This window comes from Tachypleus tridentatus, unplaced genomic scaffold (assembly GCF_004210375.1).
Source record: "Tachypleus tridentatus isolate NWPU-2018 unplaced genomic scaffold, ASM421037v1 Hic_cluster_1, whole genome shotgun sequence".
Taxonomy (NCBI): Eukaryota; Metazoa; Arthropoda; class Merostomata; order Xiphosura; family Limulidae; genus Tachypleus; species Tachypleus tridentatus.
The window spans coordinates 20,836,383-20,846,694 of record NW_027467777.1 but is presented as its reverse complement, the minus strand read 5'-3'; the positions used below and the strand labels follow the sequence as shown (position 1 = coordinate 20,846,694).

General features: G+C 32.4%; 1 long non-coding RNA gene across 1 annotated transcript; it reads left to right on the top strand.

Annotated features, from left to right (window-relative positions):
• The first annotated feature begins 828 nt into the window (after positions 1–828).
• On the top strand, positions 829–9,935 carry LOC143241911 (uncharacterized). The gene is made up of 3 exons (XR_013022342.1): positions 829–894; positions 5,083–5,166; positions 6,049–9,935. It is a non-coding gene; the product is annotated as an uncharacterized LOC143241911 (long non-coding RNA).
• The last annotated feature ends 377 nt before the right edge of the window (positions 9,936–10,312 follow it).

Here is a 10,312-nt window from a genome sequence, read left to right as displayed (position 1 = left end):
TGAATTGTTCTGTTCTAGGTAATTAAGTAATGAGTTGTTCTGTTCTAGGTTATTAAGTAATGAATTGTTCTGTTCTAGGTTATAAAGTAATGAATTGTTCTGTTCTAGGTTATTAAGTAATGAATTGTCCTGTTCTAGATTATTAAGTAATGAGTTGTTCTGTTCTAGGTTATTAAGTAATGAATTGTTCTGTTCTAGGTTATTAAGTAATGAATTGTTCTGTTCTAGGTTATTAAGTAATGAGTTGTTCTGTTCTAGGTTATTAAGTAACGAGTTGTTCTGTTCTAGGTTATTAAGTAATGAGTTGTTCTATTCTAGGTTGTAAAGTAATGAATTGTTCTGTTCTAGGTAATTAAGTAATGAATTGTTCTGTTCTAGGTTATTAAGTAATGAATTGTTCTGTTCTAGGTTATTTAGTAATGAATTTTTCTGTTCTAGGTTATTAAGTAATGAATTGTTCTGTTCTAGGTTATTAAGTAATGCATTGTTCTGTTCTAGGTTATTAAGTAATGAATTGTACTGTTCTTGGTTATTAAGTAATGCATTGTTCTGTTCTAGGTTATTAAGTAATGAATTGTACTGTTCTAGGTTATTAAGTAATGAATTGTTCTGTTCTATTTATTAATTAATGAATTGTTCTGTTCTAGGTTATTAAGTAATGAATTGTTCTGTTCTAGGTTATTAATTAGTGCATTGTTCTGTTCTAGGTGATTAAATAATGCATTGTTCTGTTCTAGGTTATTAAGTAATGAATTGTTCTCTTGTAGGTTATTAAGTAATGAATTGTTCTGTTCTAGGTTATTAAGTAATGAATTGTTCTGTTCTAGGATACCATTTTACTACAAGTGACAGAGTGTTTTTTGAATAACCTATTTCCTGATAATCGAAGAAACGGTAAGTCTATTGGTAAAGGTTAAGTGGAAAGTAAACAAATTTACATATATATTAATCATTCTTCAGGGTGACGTTTCTTTAGCGTAACGGTTTAAACTTCCTTCAGAATAAATATTTATACCTTATTCAAGATAAATGCTTAAATAATCTTACATGTTTAAGAATTTTTCGTAGTTAATTATTACATTTGATTTACGAAAGTTGTTTAAACATTTTATCAAAATATAGTGTCGTTCTAGTAACAGCCTTAATGCAGTCATTATTTAACTGATGGTAGTCTGAGAGGGAAGCACCAAGTTCACGTCCATGTACGTTTGTCTTAACATTACCTTTAGATAAATATTGCTGTCATGAAAATACCGATGTCGTTATGGGATTAACGGTGACTCTGAACTTATCTAATGAAATTATTTCAGTTATCCTAATTAAATATTGTTGTTAACAGAATGAAATCTTAAAGTAAAATAGAAACTAGATTGAAAGAATACACCGGTTGTATTTCTTTACATCTGACGTTAATGTGTCTCAGGTTTCATTGTTTTGTCATTTGGTGTTGTTTTCTCTCTCTAATAATTTAGAACATTGGCAAAAAATTGTGAAAAAAATATTTGTATCCATTCATACACAGGGTTCTATCTGTTACTTTAGTGCTAGTTTTAAAAGCATTTAAAATACATTTCTTAATGTTGTTGTCATTTCTATGTCCGTTTATGATAAGTGTATTTGCGTTGACGTGTTTTCTACCAGCGTGTCCCGGCATGGCTAGGTGATTAAGGCACTCGACTCGTAATTCGAGAGTGGCGGGTTCGAATCTCCATCACATCAAACATGCTTGCCCTTTCAGCCGTAAGGGCGTTATAATGTTATGGTCAATCCCATTATTCATTGGTAAAGAGTAGCCCAATAGTTGGCGGTGGGTGGTGATGACTAGCTGCCTTCCCTCTAGTCTTACACTGCTAAATTAGGGACTGCTTATGCAGATAGCCCTCGAATAGCTTTGTGTTAAATTCCAAACAAACCAAATCTACCAGTGTTTTTATTAGTATTTTTAGATAAACTAATGATATACAATATAAACTACGTATATGTTTCTTTATTTTCTACAAATATGTAAAATTTACAATGAAGTCATTTTATAATTTATTTTAATAAAGTGTGTGCAATTTATTTTTCCCGCACCTAGTTTAAATTGTTTGACGTCATAAACAATCATACGCAAGTTAACAATGAACCGACCACTACATTTATAACGACAAACTTGTAGAAAGACCGAGAAACATAATTTATTTTAATAAAGTGTGTGCAATTTATTTTTCCCGCACCTAGTTTAAATTGTTTGACGTCATAAACAATCAAACGCAAGTTAACAATGAACCGACCACTACATTTATAACGACAAACTTGTAGAAAGACCGAGAAACTGTTTTAACTGACTACACTGAAGGCCAAGAGTGCATAATCCGTTTCAAGGTTTGTATTAAGTAAGTTTTGAATTCAATTATATTTATTATAATTTTATTATATTTTATTATATTATTATATTTATTTATTATATTTTATATATATTATTATATTTATTTATTATATTTTATTATATTATATTATTTTATTATATTATATTTTATTATATTTATGTTATATTTGTAACGATTCTGGTTTGGTTTGAATTTCGCGCAAAGCTACTCAAGTGATATCTGCGTTAACCGTCCCTAATTTAGCAGTATAAGATAAGAGAAGGCAGCTAGCTAGTCATCACCACCCTATTTTACCAACGAATAGTGGGATTCACCGTCGAATTATAACGCCCCCACGGCTGAAAGGGCGAGCATGTTTAGTGTGACGGGGATTCAAACCTGTGACCCTCAGATTATGAGTCGAAAGCCTTATCCACCTGCCCATGTTCTAATATTCGCTGTTCTCTTCCGTTGCCAGAAAAATGATAAACAGTTTTTGTTCCTTGAAAGCAGTTTAGTAGATTATCACACACAGTCGTTACAATCCACTTGAAAATACTAGAGTAAATTATCATATACGTTGAAAATACTGTGTTAGTTTATCTTATATGCTTGAGTACGTTATATGAAAAATATTTTAAATATAATCATTTTACAGTCACGTGACAACCACAGTAAGTAAAAATTCGTGATCGTACGGTATGCATCACTGATACATTTTTAAGTGGGTTAGTTTCGTATGTAGTTTCGTAACTACATAAAATTGGTTACTATTTTAAAAGAAACTTAAAGCCCTTTCCGACACAAACTGTTGATACAGTCAGATCATGAAGTTGTATTTAGATTGAATATTCAAAATATCCAAGATAGGGATATCTAATTATGTAATGGTATTGAAACGCAACAGAATATGGATCAGATTAAGGTACCTGGACCACTCCGAAAGAAACGTACAGCAAATCACATCTCAATCGTAGCAGGTAAAGTACGGCGCCTTATAATAAGCGAGAACCTACGATACTAAAGTCAGTGGCAAAAGTCATACACGTGCCTCAGGTAACAGTATGTAGTATAATCAACAAGTATCTTCGTTTGACACAAGTCACGAGCCCACAAGCTCCCTCCCTTTATGGCATATTAGTGTCACTCTTGCTCGCCTCAAGCAGCTGAAGAATAAACAGGTATTCTTGGTATTCTAAACTTGCTGCACATTAATTCCAGTGTTATCAGACTGTTGTAAGTGACATCAAAAATTATTGTCAAAGTACAACCTTAAAACGGTACCTTTTGTGATGGAATGTTAGTGTTAATATTCATGGTCATCAGACAAAACATAATGTGACGTGGTAATGTGGACTGTAACGACGTGGCTCCAAAATTGCTTTAATATGACGCAGCCAAGTTCTTTGGAATTACTTTATTTCGTGAAGTCCCCTTGAGATCACTACAGACATATTTTATCATGTACATGTACCATGGCTTTGAAAATATTACAGACATATTTGATCATGTAGAGACTTCTTGAAAATACTACTGAAGTGTTATATTACGTACAGCACTATTGAAAATATCACTGAAGTGTTATATTACGTAGAGCATCATTGAAAATATCACTGAAGTGTTATATTACGTACAGCACCATTGAAAATACTACTGAAGTGTTATATTACGTACAGCACCATTGAAAATACTACTGAAGTGTTATATTACGTACAGCACCATTGAAAATATCACTGAAGTGTTATATTACGTACAGCACCATTGAAAATATCACTGAAGTGTTATATTGCATACAGTACCATTGAAAACATTACTGAAGTGTTATATTGCATACAGTACCATTGAAAATATCACTGAAGTGTTATATTACATGCAGTACCATTGAAAATATCACTGAAGTGTTATATTACATACAGTACTATTGAAAATATCACTGAAGTGTTATATTACGTACAGCACCATTGAAAATATCACTGAAGTGTTATATTGCATACAGTACCATTGAAAACATTACTGAAGTGTTATATTGCATACAGTACCATTGAAAATATCACTGAAGTGTTATATTACATGCAGTACCATTGAAAATATCACTGAAGTGTTATATTACATACAGTACTATTGAAAATATCACTGAAGTGTTATATTGCATACAGTACCATTGAAAACATTACTGAAGTGTTATATTGCATACAGTACCATTGAAAATATCACTGAAATGTTATATTACATACAGTACCATTGAAAATATCACTGAAGTGTTATATTACATACAGTACTATTGAAAATATCACTGAAGTGTTATATTGCATAAAGTACCATTAAAAATATTACTGAAGTGTTATATTACATACAGTACCATTGAAAATATTAGAGAAGTGTTTTAACACTTGTATTCGTTTTGAAGAGTGTTATAGAATTATTTTATTTTATATTTTATCGAAAATAAAAGATAAATAGCTCACTTCCGCTAACAAGAAACAACAAAAACCAACACTTCAGAAATATGTTTATTGAGAAAACAGTATTAAATTTGAAAATGTCTGAACAACCGCTGTGTCTGTTGGGCATCTAACTTACAATAAATCCTATAACAAGAAGTTTCGCTGAATCTATTGAACACCGAGTGGGAAAGAAACGAAACATTTTTATTGAGTTTTTAGAGACGAAATAAACTTTATAAAAATAGTTTCTGAAATGTTTCTCCATCTACTTATGTTTTTAATATAATCAGGTGACATTGTGACTACAACGCCTGAAATCGAGAGTATATTTGAGGGTCAATTTCCTGTTACTGAAAACAACATGAAGCTACCGGGTAAGTGTCAGTTTCTTAAACCAAATCCTCTCGTGCGTATTTTTGAGAAGCATTAACAGCTTTTAATTATGCAAAGAAACTTTGTTTAATCTCCGAAAACTAGTTATTGAAAGTTTAATATCTGAAGAAACAGAACAGTATCGTGTGGATAACACGTGTTTAGCTACTTTTCATTTATTCCTTCATTTTAGGGAAAAAACTTTAAAAATTATTTTAAGTTTGAAGAAACTGTATCTTTAACCTTTCAAACTTTGCATTCTTTAAAAACTGGTTGACAAAACCATTAAAATTATTTTAAAATTCAGAAATTTCTCTCTAGCACTGTGTCTTAACATTCCAGTAATTTTATGTTTTACTCTGACTTAAAACTATCCCAGTTTTCTGTTTTTTTACTCTGACATAACATTAAAATAATTTTCTGTTCTTGAACTCTGAATTACAACTATCACAATTTTCTGTTCTACTCTGACTTAAAACTAATCCAGTTTTCTGTTCTTGAACTCTGAATTACAACTATCACAATTTTCTGTTCTACTCTGACTTAAAACTAACCTAGTTTTCTGTTCTTGAACTCTGACTAAACATTGTGATAATTTTCTGTTCTACTCTGACTTAAAACTATCACAATTTTCTGTGTTTGGACTCTGACTAAACATTATAATAATTTTCTGCATGACTTGAATATTAACAAATTTAAATTACATGTTTCTCCTATTTCAGTTACACACACAAAGTAAACTACAAACCAATACGTGTCCGACAGAACACATCTAATGTTGATAGATACAAACACACGTATGGGAAGTCTCTGTAGTTTTGTAATCAGTATAATTCATATTTTACCAATATTAGCTGTTAACTGTTCTTATTATTATATTGTAGAAAAAGGAATAAGTCACTCGTTTCCAAATGGAGCCTCAACTGTAAAACCATTCTTCGATGACACGAAGAAAACATTAGTAACTTTACTGTATGTTATTGGATCCACAATCGTAGCGTCTTCTTTAGAACGACTTTAGACCTTTGGCCTTTGTGCAGGTCAACAACTAACCCTACATGAAGAAGTGGAAACTTCAACATCTTTTCCATAGTTGAAGCATCTTAGAAGAAAAGCAATGACCTTTGTTTTTTGTGTTTTTACTTTGAACTTCTGTGGGATTTTTATTAACAGCAATCTATATATACAGGTATTATATTAATATATATATACAGACATATAACGAAACGTTTAATTTGTCAGTCATTTCAAAACCTCACTTTCACATCTTATGATTGCTTTTAAGCTTCAACAGTTCTCACATAGGAAGTACCTGTTTCTCCATACGTCATTTATTTAGAGAAAATAATTCACTCGACATACTCAAGAATGGCGCCTTTGTTTAATTTATTAATATGTTACTTAGGATCACAGAAGTTAACGTAAGTTTTTCCTCTACACACTTACTATCCTCAGATGTTTCTTCTACATCACCAATAAATATGTATGTTGTGAACCTTTGTGTCAAACTAATATCCATTACCCAAAACCTTTATTAATGATCCCTTAAATAATGCATTATACAAATTATACAATGAATTGACGAAGCGTTTATTGTAAGAATAAAAAGGTAGCACACAATAATTATTTGTTTGAAATAAGAGAATCTACTCATCAAAACAAAACACTGTAATTTTTGTTATTGTTATCTTAGCCAAATCTTATATTTCTATAACTTGCATACCAACACTTTATGGTCGATTATTTAACATAGAGAATCAATTAAATATACAATACGGAAACTAGCATGGCTTGTCGGTATTCCAAGTTCCATCAACTTCTAGAGGTGACTGATAGACTTGTCTGTATTCCAAGTTCCATCAACTTCTAGAGGTGAATAATAGACTTGTCGGTATTCCAAGTTCTACAATGTTCTAGAGGTGACTGATAGACTTGTCGGTATTCCAAGTTCCATCAACTTCTAGAGGTGACTGATAGACTTGTCTGTATTCCAAGTTCCATCAACTTCTAGAGGTGAATAATAAACTTGTCGGTATTCCAAGTTCTACAATGTTCTAGAGGTGACTGATAGACTTGTCGGTATTCCAAGTTCCATCAACTTCTAGAGGTGACTGATAGACTTGTCGGTATTCCAAGTTCCATCAACTTCTAGAGGTGACTGATAGACTTGTCGGTATTCCATGTTCTACAATATTCTAGAGGTGACTGATAGACTTGTCGGTATTCCAAGTTCCATCAACTTCTAGAGGTGAATAATAGACTTGTCGGTATTCCAAGTTCTACAATGTTCTAGAGGTGAATAATAGACTTGTCGGTATTCCAAGTTCCATCAACTTCTAGAGGTGACTGATAGACTTGTCGGTATTCCAAGTTCCATCAACTTCTAGAGGTGACTGATAGACTTGTCGGTATTCCAAGTTCTATCAACTTCTAGAGGTGACTGATAGGCGTGTCGGTATTCCAAGTTCCATCAACTTCTAAAGGTGACTGATAGACTTGTCGGTATTCCAAGTTCTACAATGTTCTAGAGGTGAATAATAGACTTGTCGGTATTCCAAGTTCTACAATGTTCTAGAGGTGAATAATAGACTTGTCGGTATTCCAAGTTCCATCAACTTTTAGAGGTGAATAATAGACTTGTCGATATTCCAAGTTCTACAATATTCTAGAGGTGACTGATAGACTTGTCGGTATTCCAAGTCCCATCAACTTCTAGAGGTGAATAATAGACTTGTCAGTATTCCAAGTTCTACAATGTTCTAGAGGTGAATAATAGACTTGTCGGTATTCCAAGTTCTACAATGTTCTAGAGGTGACTGACAGACTTATTGACATTCCAAGTTCTAGATGTATTTGATAGGCTTGTCGGTATTTCAAGTTCTATCATGTTCTAGAGGTGACTGATAGACCTGTCGGTATTCCAAGTTCTACAATGTTCTAGAGGTAACTTGTCGGTATTCCAAGTTCTACAATGTTCTAGAGGTACCTTGTCGGTATTCCAAGTTCCATCAACTTCTAGAGGTGACTGATAGACTTGTCGGTATTCCAAGTTCCATCAACTTCTAGAGGTGACTGATAGACTTGTCGGTATTCCAAGTTCTATCAACTTCTAGAGGTGACTGATAGGCGTGTCGGTATTCCAAGTTCCATCAACTTCTAAAGGTGACTGATAGACTTGTCGGTATTCCAAGTTCTACAATGTTCTAGAGGTGAATAATAGACTTGTCGGTATTCCAAGTTCTACAATGTTCTAGAGGTAACTTGTCGGTATTCCAAGTTCCATCAACTTTTAGAGGTGAATAATAGACTTGTCGATATTCCAAGTTCTACAATATTCTAGAGGTGACTGACAGACTTATTGACATTTCAAGTTCTAGAGGTATTTGATAGGCTTGTCGGTATTTCAAGTTCTATCATGTTCTAGAGGTGACTGATAGACTTGTCGGTATTCCAAGTTCTACAATATTCTAGAGGTGACTGATAGACTTGTCGGTATTCCAAGTTCCATCAACTTCTAGAGGTGAATAATAGACTTGTCGGTATTCCAAGTTCTACAGTGTTCTAGAGGTGACTGACAGACTTTTTGACATTTCAAGTTCTAGAGGTATTTGATAGGCTTGTCGGTATTTCAAGTTCTATCATGTTCTAGATGTGGCTGATAGGCTTGTCGGTATTCCAAGTTCTACCAACTTCTAGAGGTAAATGATAGAATTGTCGGTATTTCAAGTTCTAGAGGTATTTGATAGGCTTGTCGGTATTTAAAGTTCTATCATGTTCTGGATGTGGCTGATAAGCTTGTCGGTATTCCAAGTTCCATCAACTTCTAGAGGTGACTGATAGACTTGTCGGTATTCCAAGTTCTACGAAGTTCTAGAAATATCTCTTACTTAATAAACAAATATATCACTTGTTGAATCGACTATTATTTACGATTATTATGCGTGCTCAGTAACATAGGATGTTATATAAAATGGAGACATTCGAAGTTCTAAATCTGTTTACGTTTATGTGTTCAATTACTATGTTCTGCCACAAAACGCTTATATTACATTCTAGTCTCAGTGACGGAACGTTTTGGAAGTTTGAGTTAAATTAATGTGTTTAGACTTTTAACTATACGTAATGTCTGAGACACAAAGTCAAAACTCTGACATCAGAGTTCAAAGTTTCCGTGAAATCCGAAGAAAAAGGTCATGAGGGTAATAATTTTCCGTGTAAATGTTTGTAAATATCTAAATTTATCTTAACTTCATTTATTAGGTTATCCTGTTCGGAGACAGAAAGTGCCAAAATACATTTCATATCCGATATTTTGTCGATACGTGTGTTTGTCATGAGCTCCATTTAGTCTGTATATACCTTTAAAAATGTATAACAAACACGACCTCTAGTGACTTTAAAATATATATAATAAATAAAATATATTTATTATGTTCTTCTTAAGAAACTACGTAGTAAACAAGATATATTGTGCTACAAAGAAACCAGAATTGAGTTACCTGTCTAAGAAACTAATTTATTTTATCAGTTTAATTACTAACACACTTATAACTTAAGTCTTAAAACCAGTATTGGTTTACTATCTCGCCAACATATGGCCAGTATAATTAATAGATTTCTGAAACTAATTATGATCAAAAATACATAATGTTATTCACGAGTGGCTATTAGTTGGAACGACAGAGGTTCGAGTAATCGAGAATAGTTTTAAGTTTAAGATAATCTATGTAAATATTTATGTATAATTAAATTAATTTAAATATTTCATGAATTATGGGTTAGTTTATACAAAATAATCAACGTTTGTGATTACGTAAATAATGTTTAATTATCTGTTTTCTCAAGGAGAAATGTTTCATTAATTAAACTCGGTGTAGAAGACATATTATCTTGCTAGTGTTGAAACGAGTGTGGCGTACATAAATAAAGTTAGATTTTGAGATCAATTTCTTTCATACCACTTGTCTTGTGTCATTTATTATAAAACTTATGTTAGGGAGACGGAATAACAAGGCATTAATTATGCTGACGATTCTGACCCGATAGATGGACAGGTCGGTTTCTTTTTAAGTCTCGTTTAATTCAACCTTTCAGTGTTAACCCACAATACATTAAATATACTGTTGGTATGAACTTGCTTCATAGTCA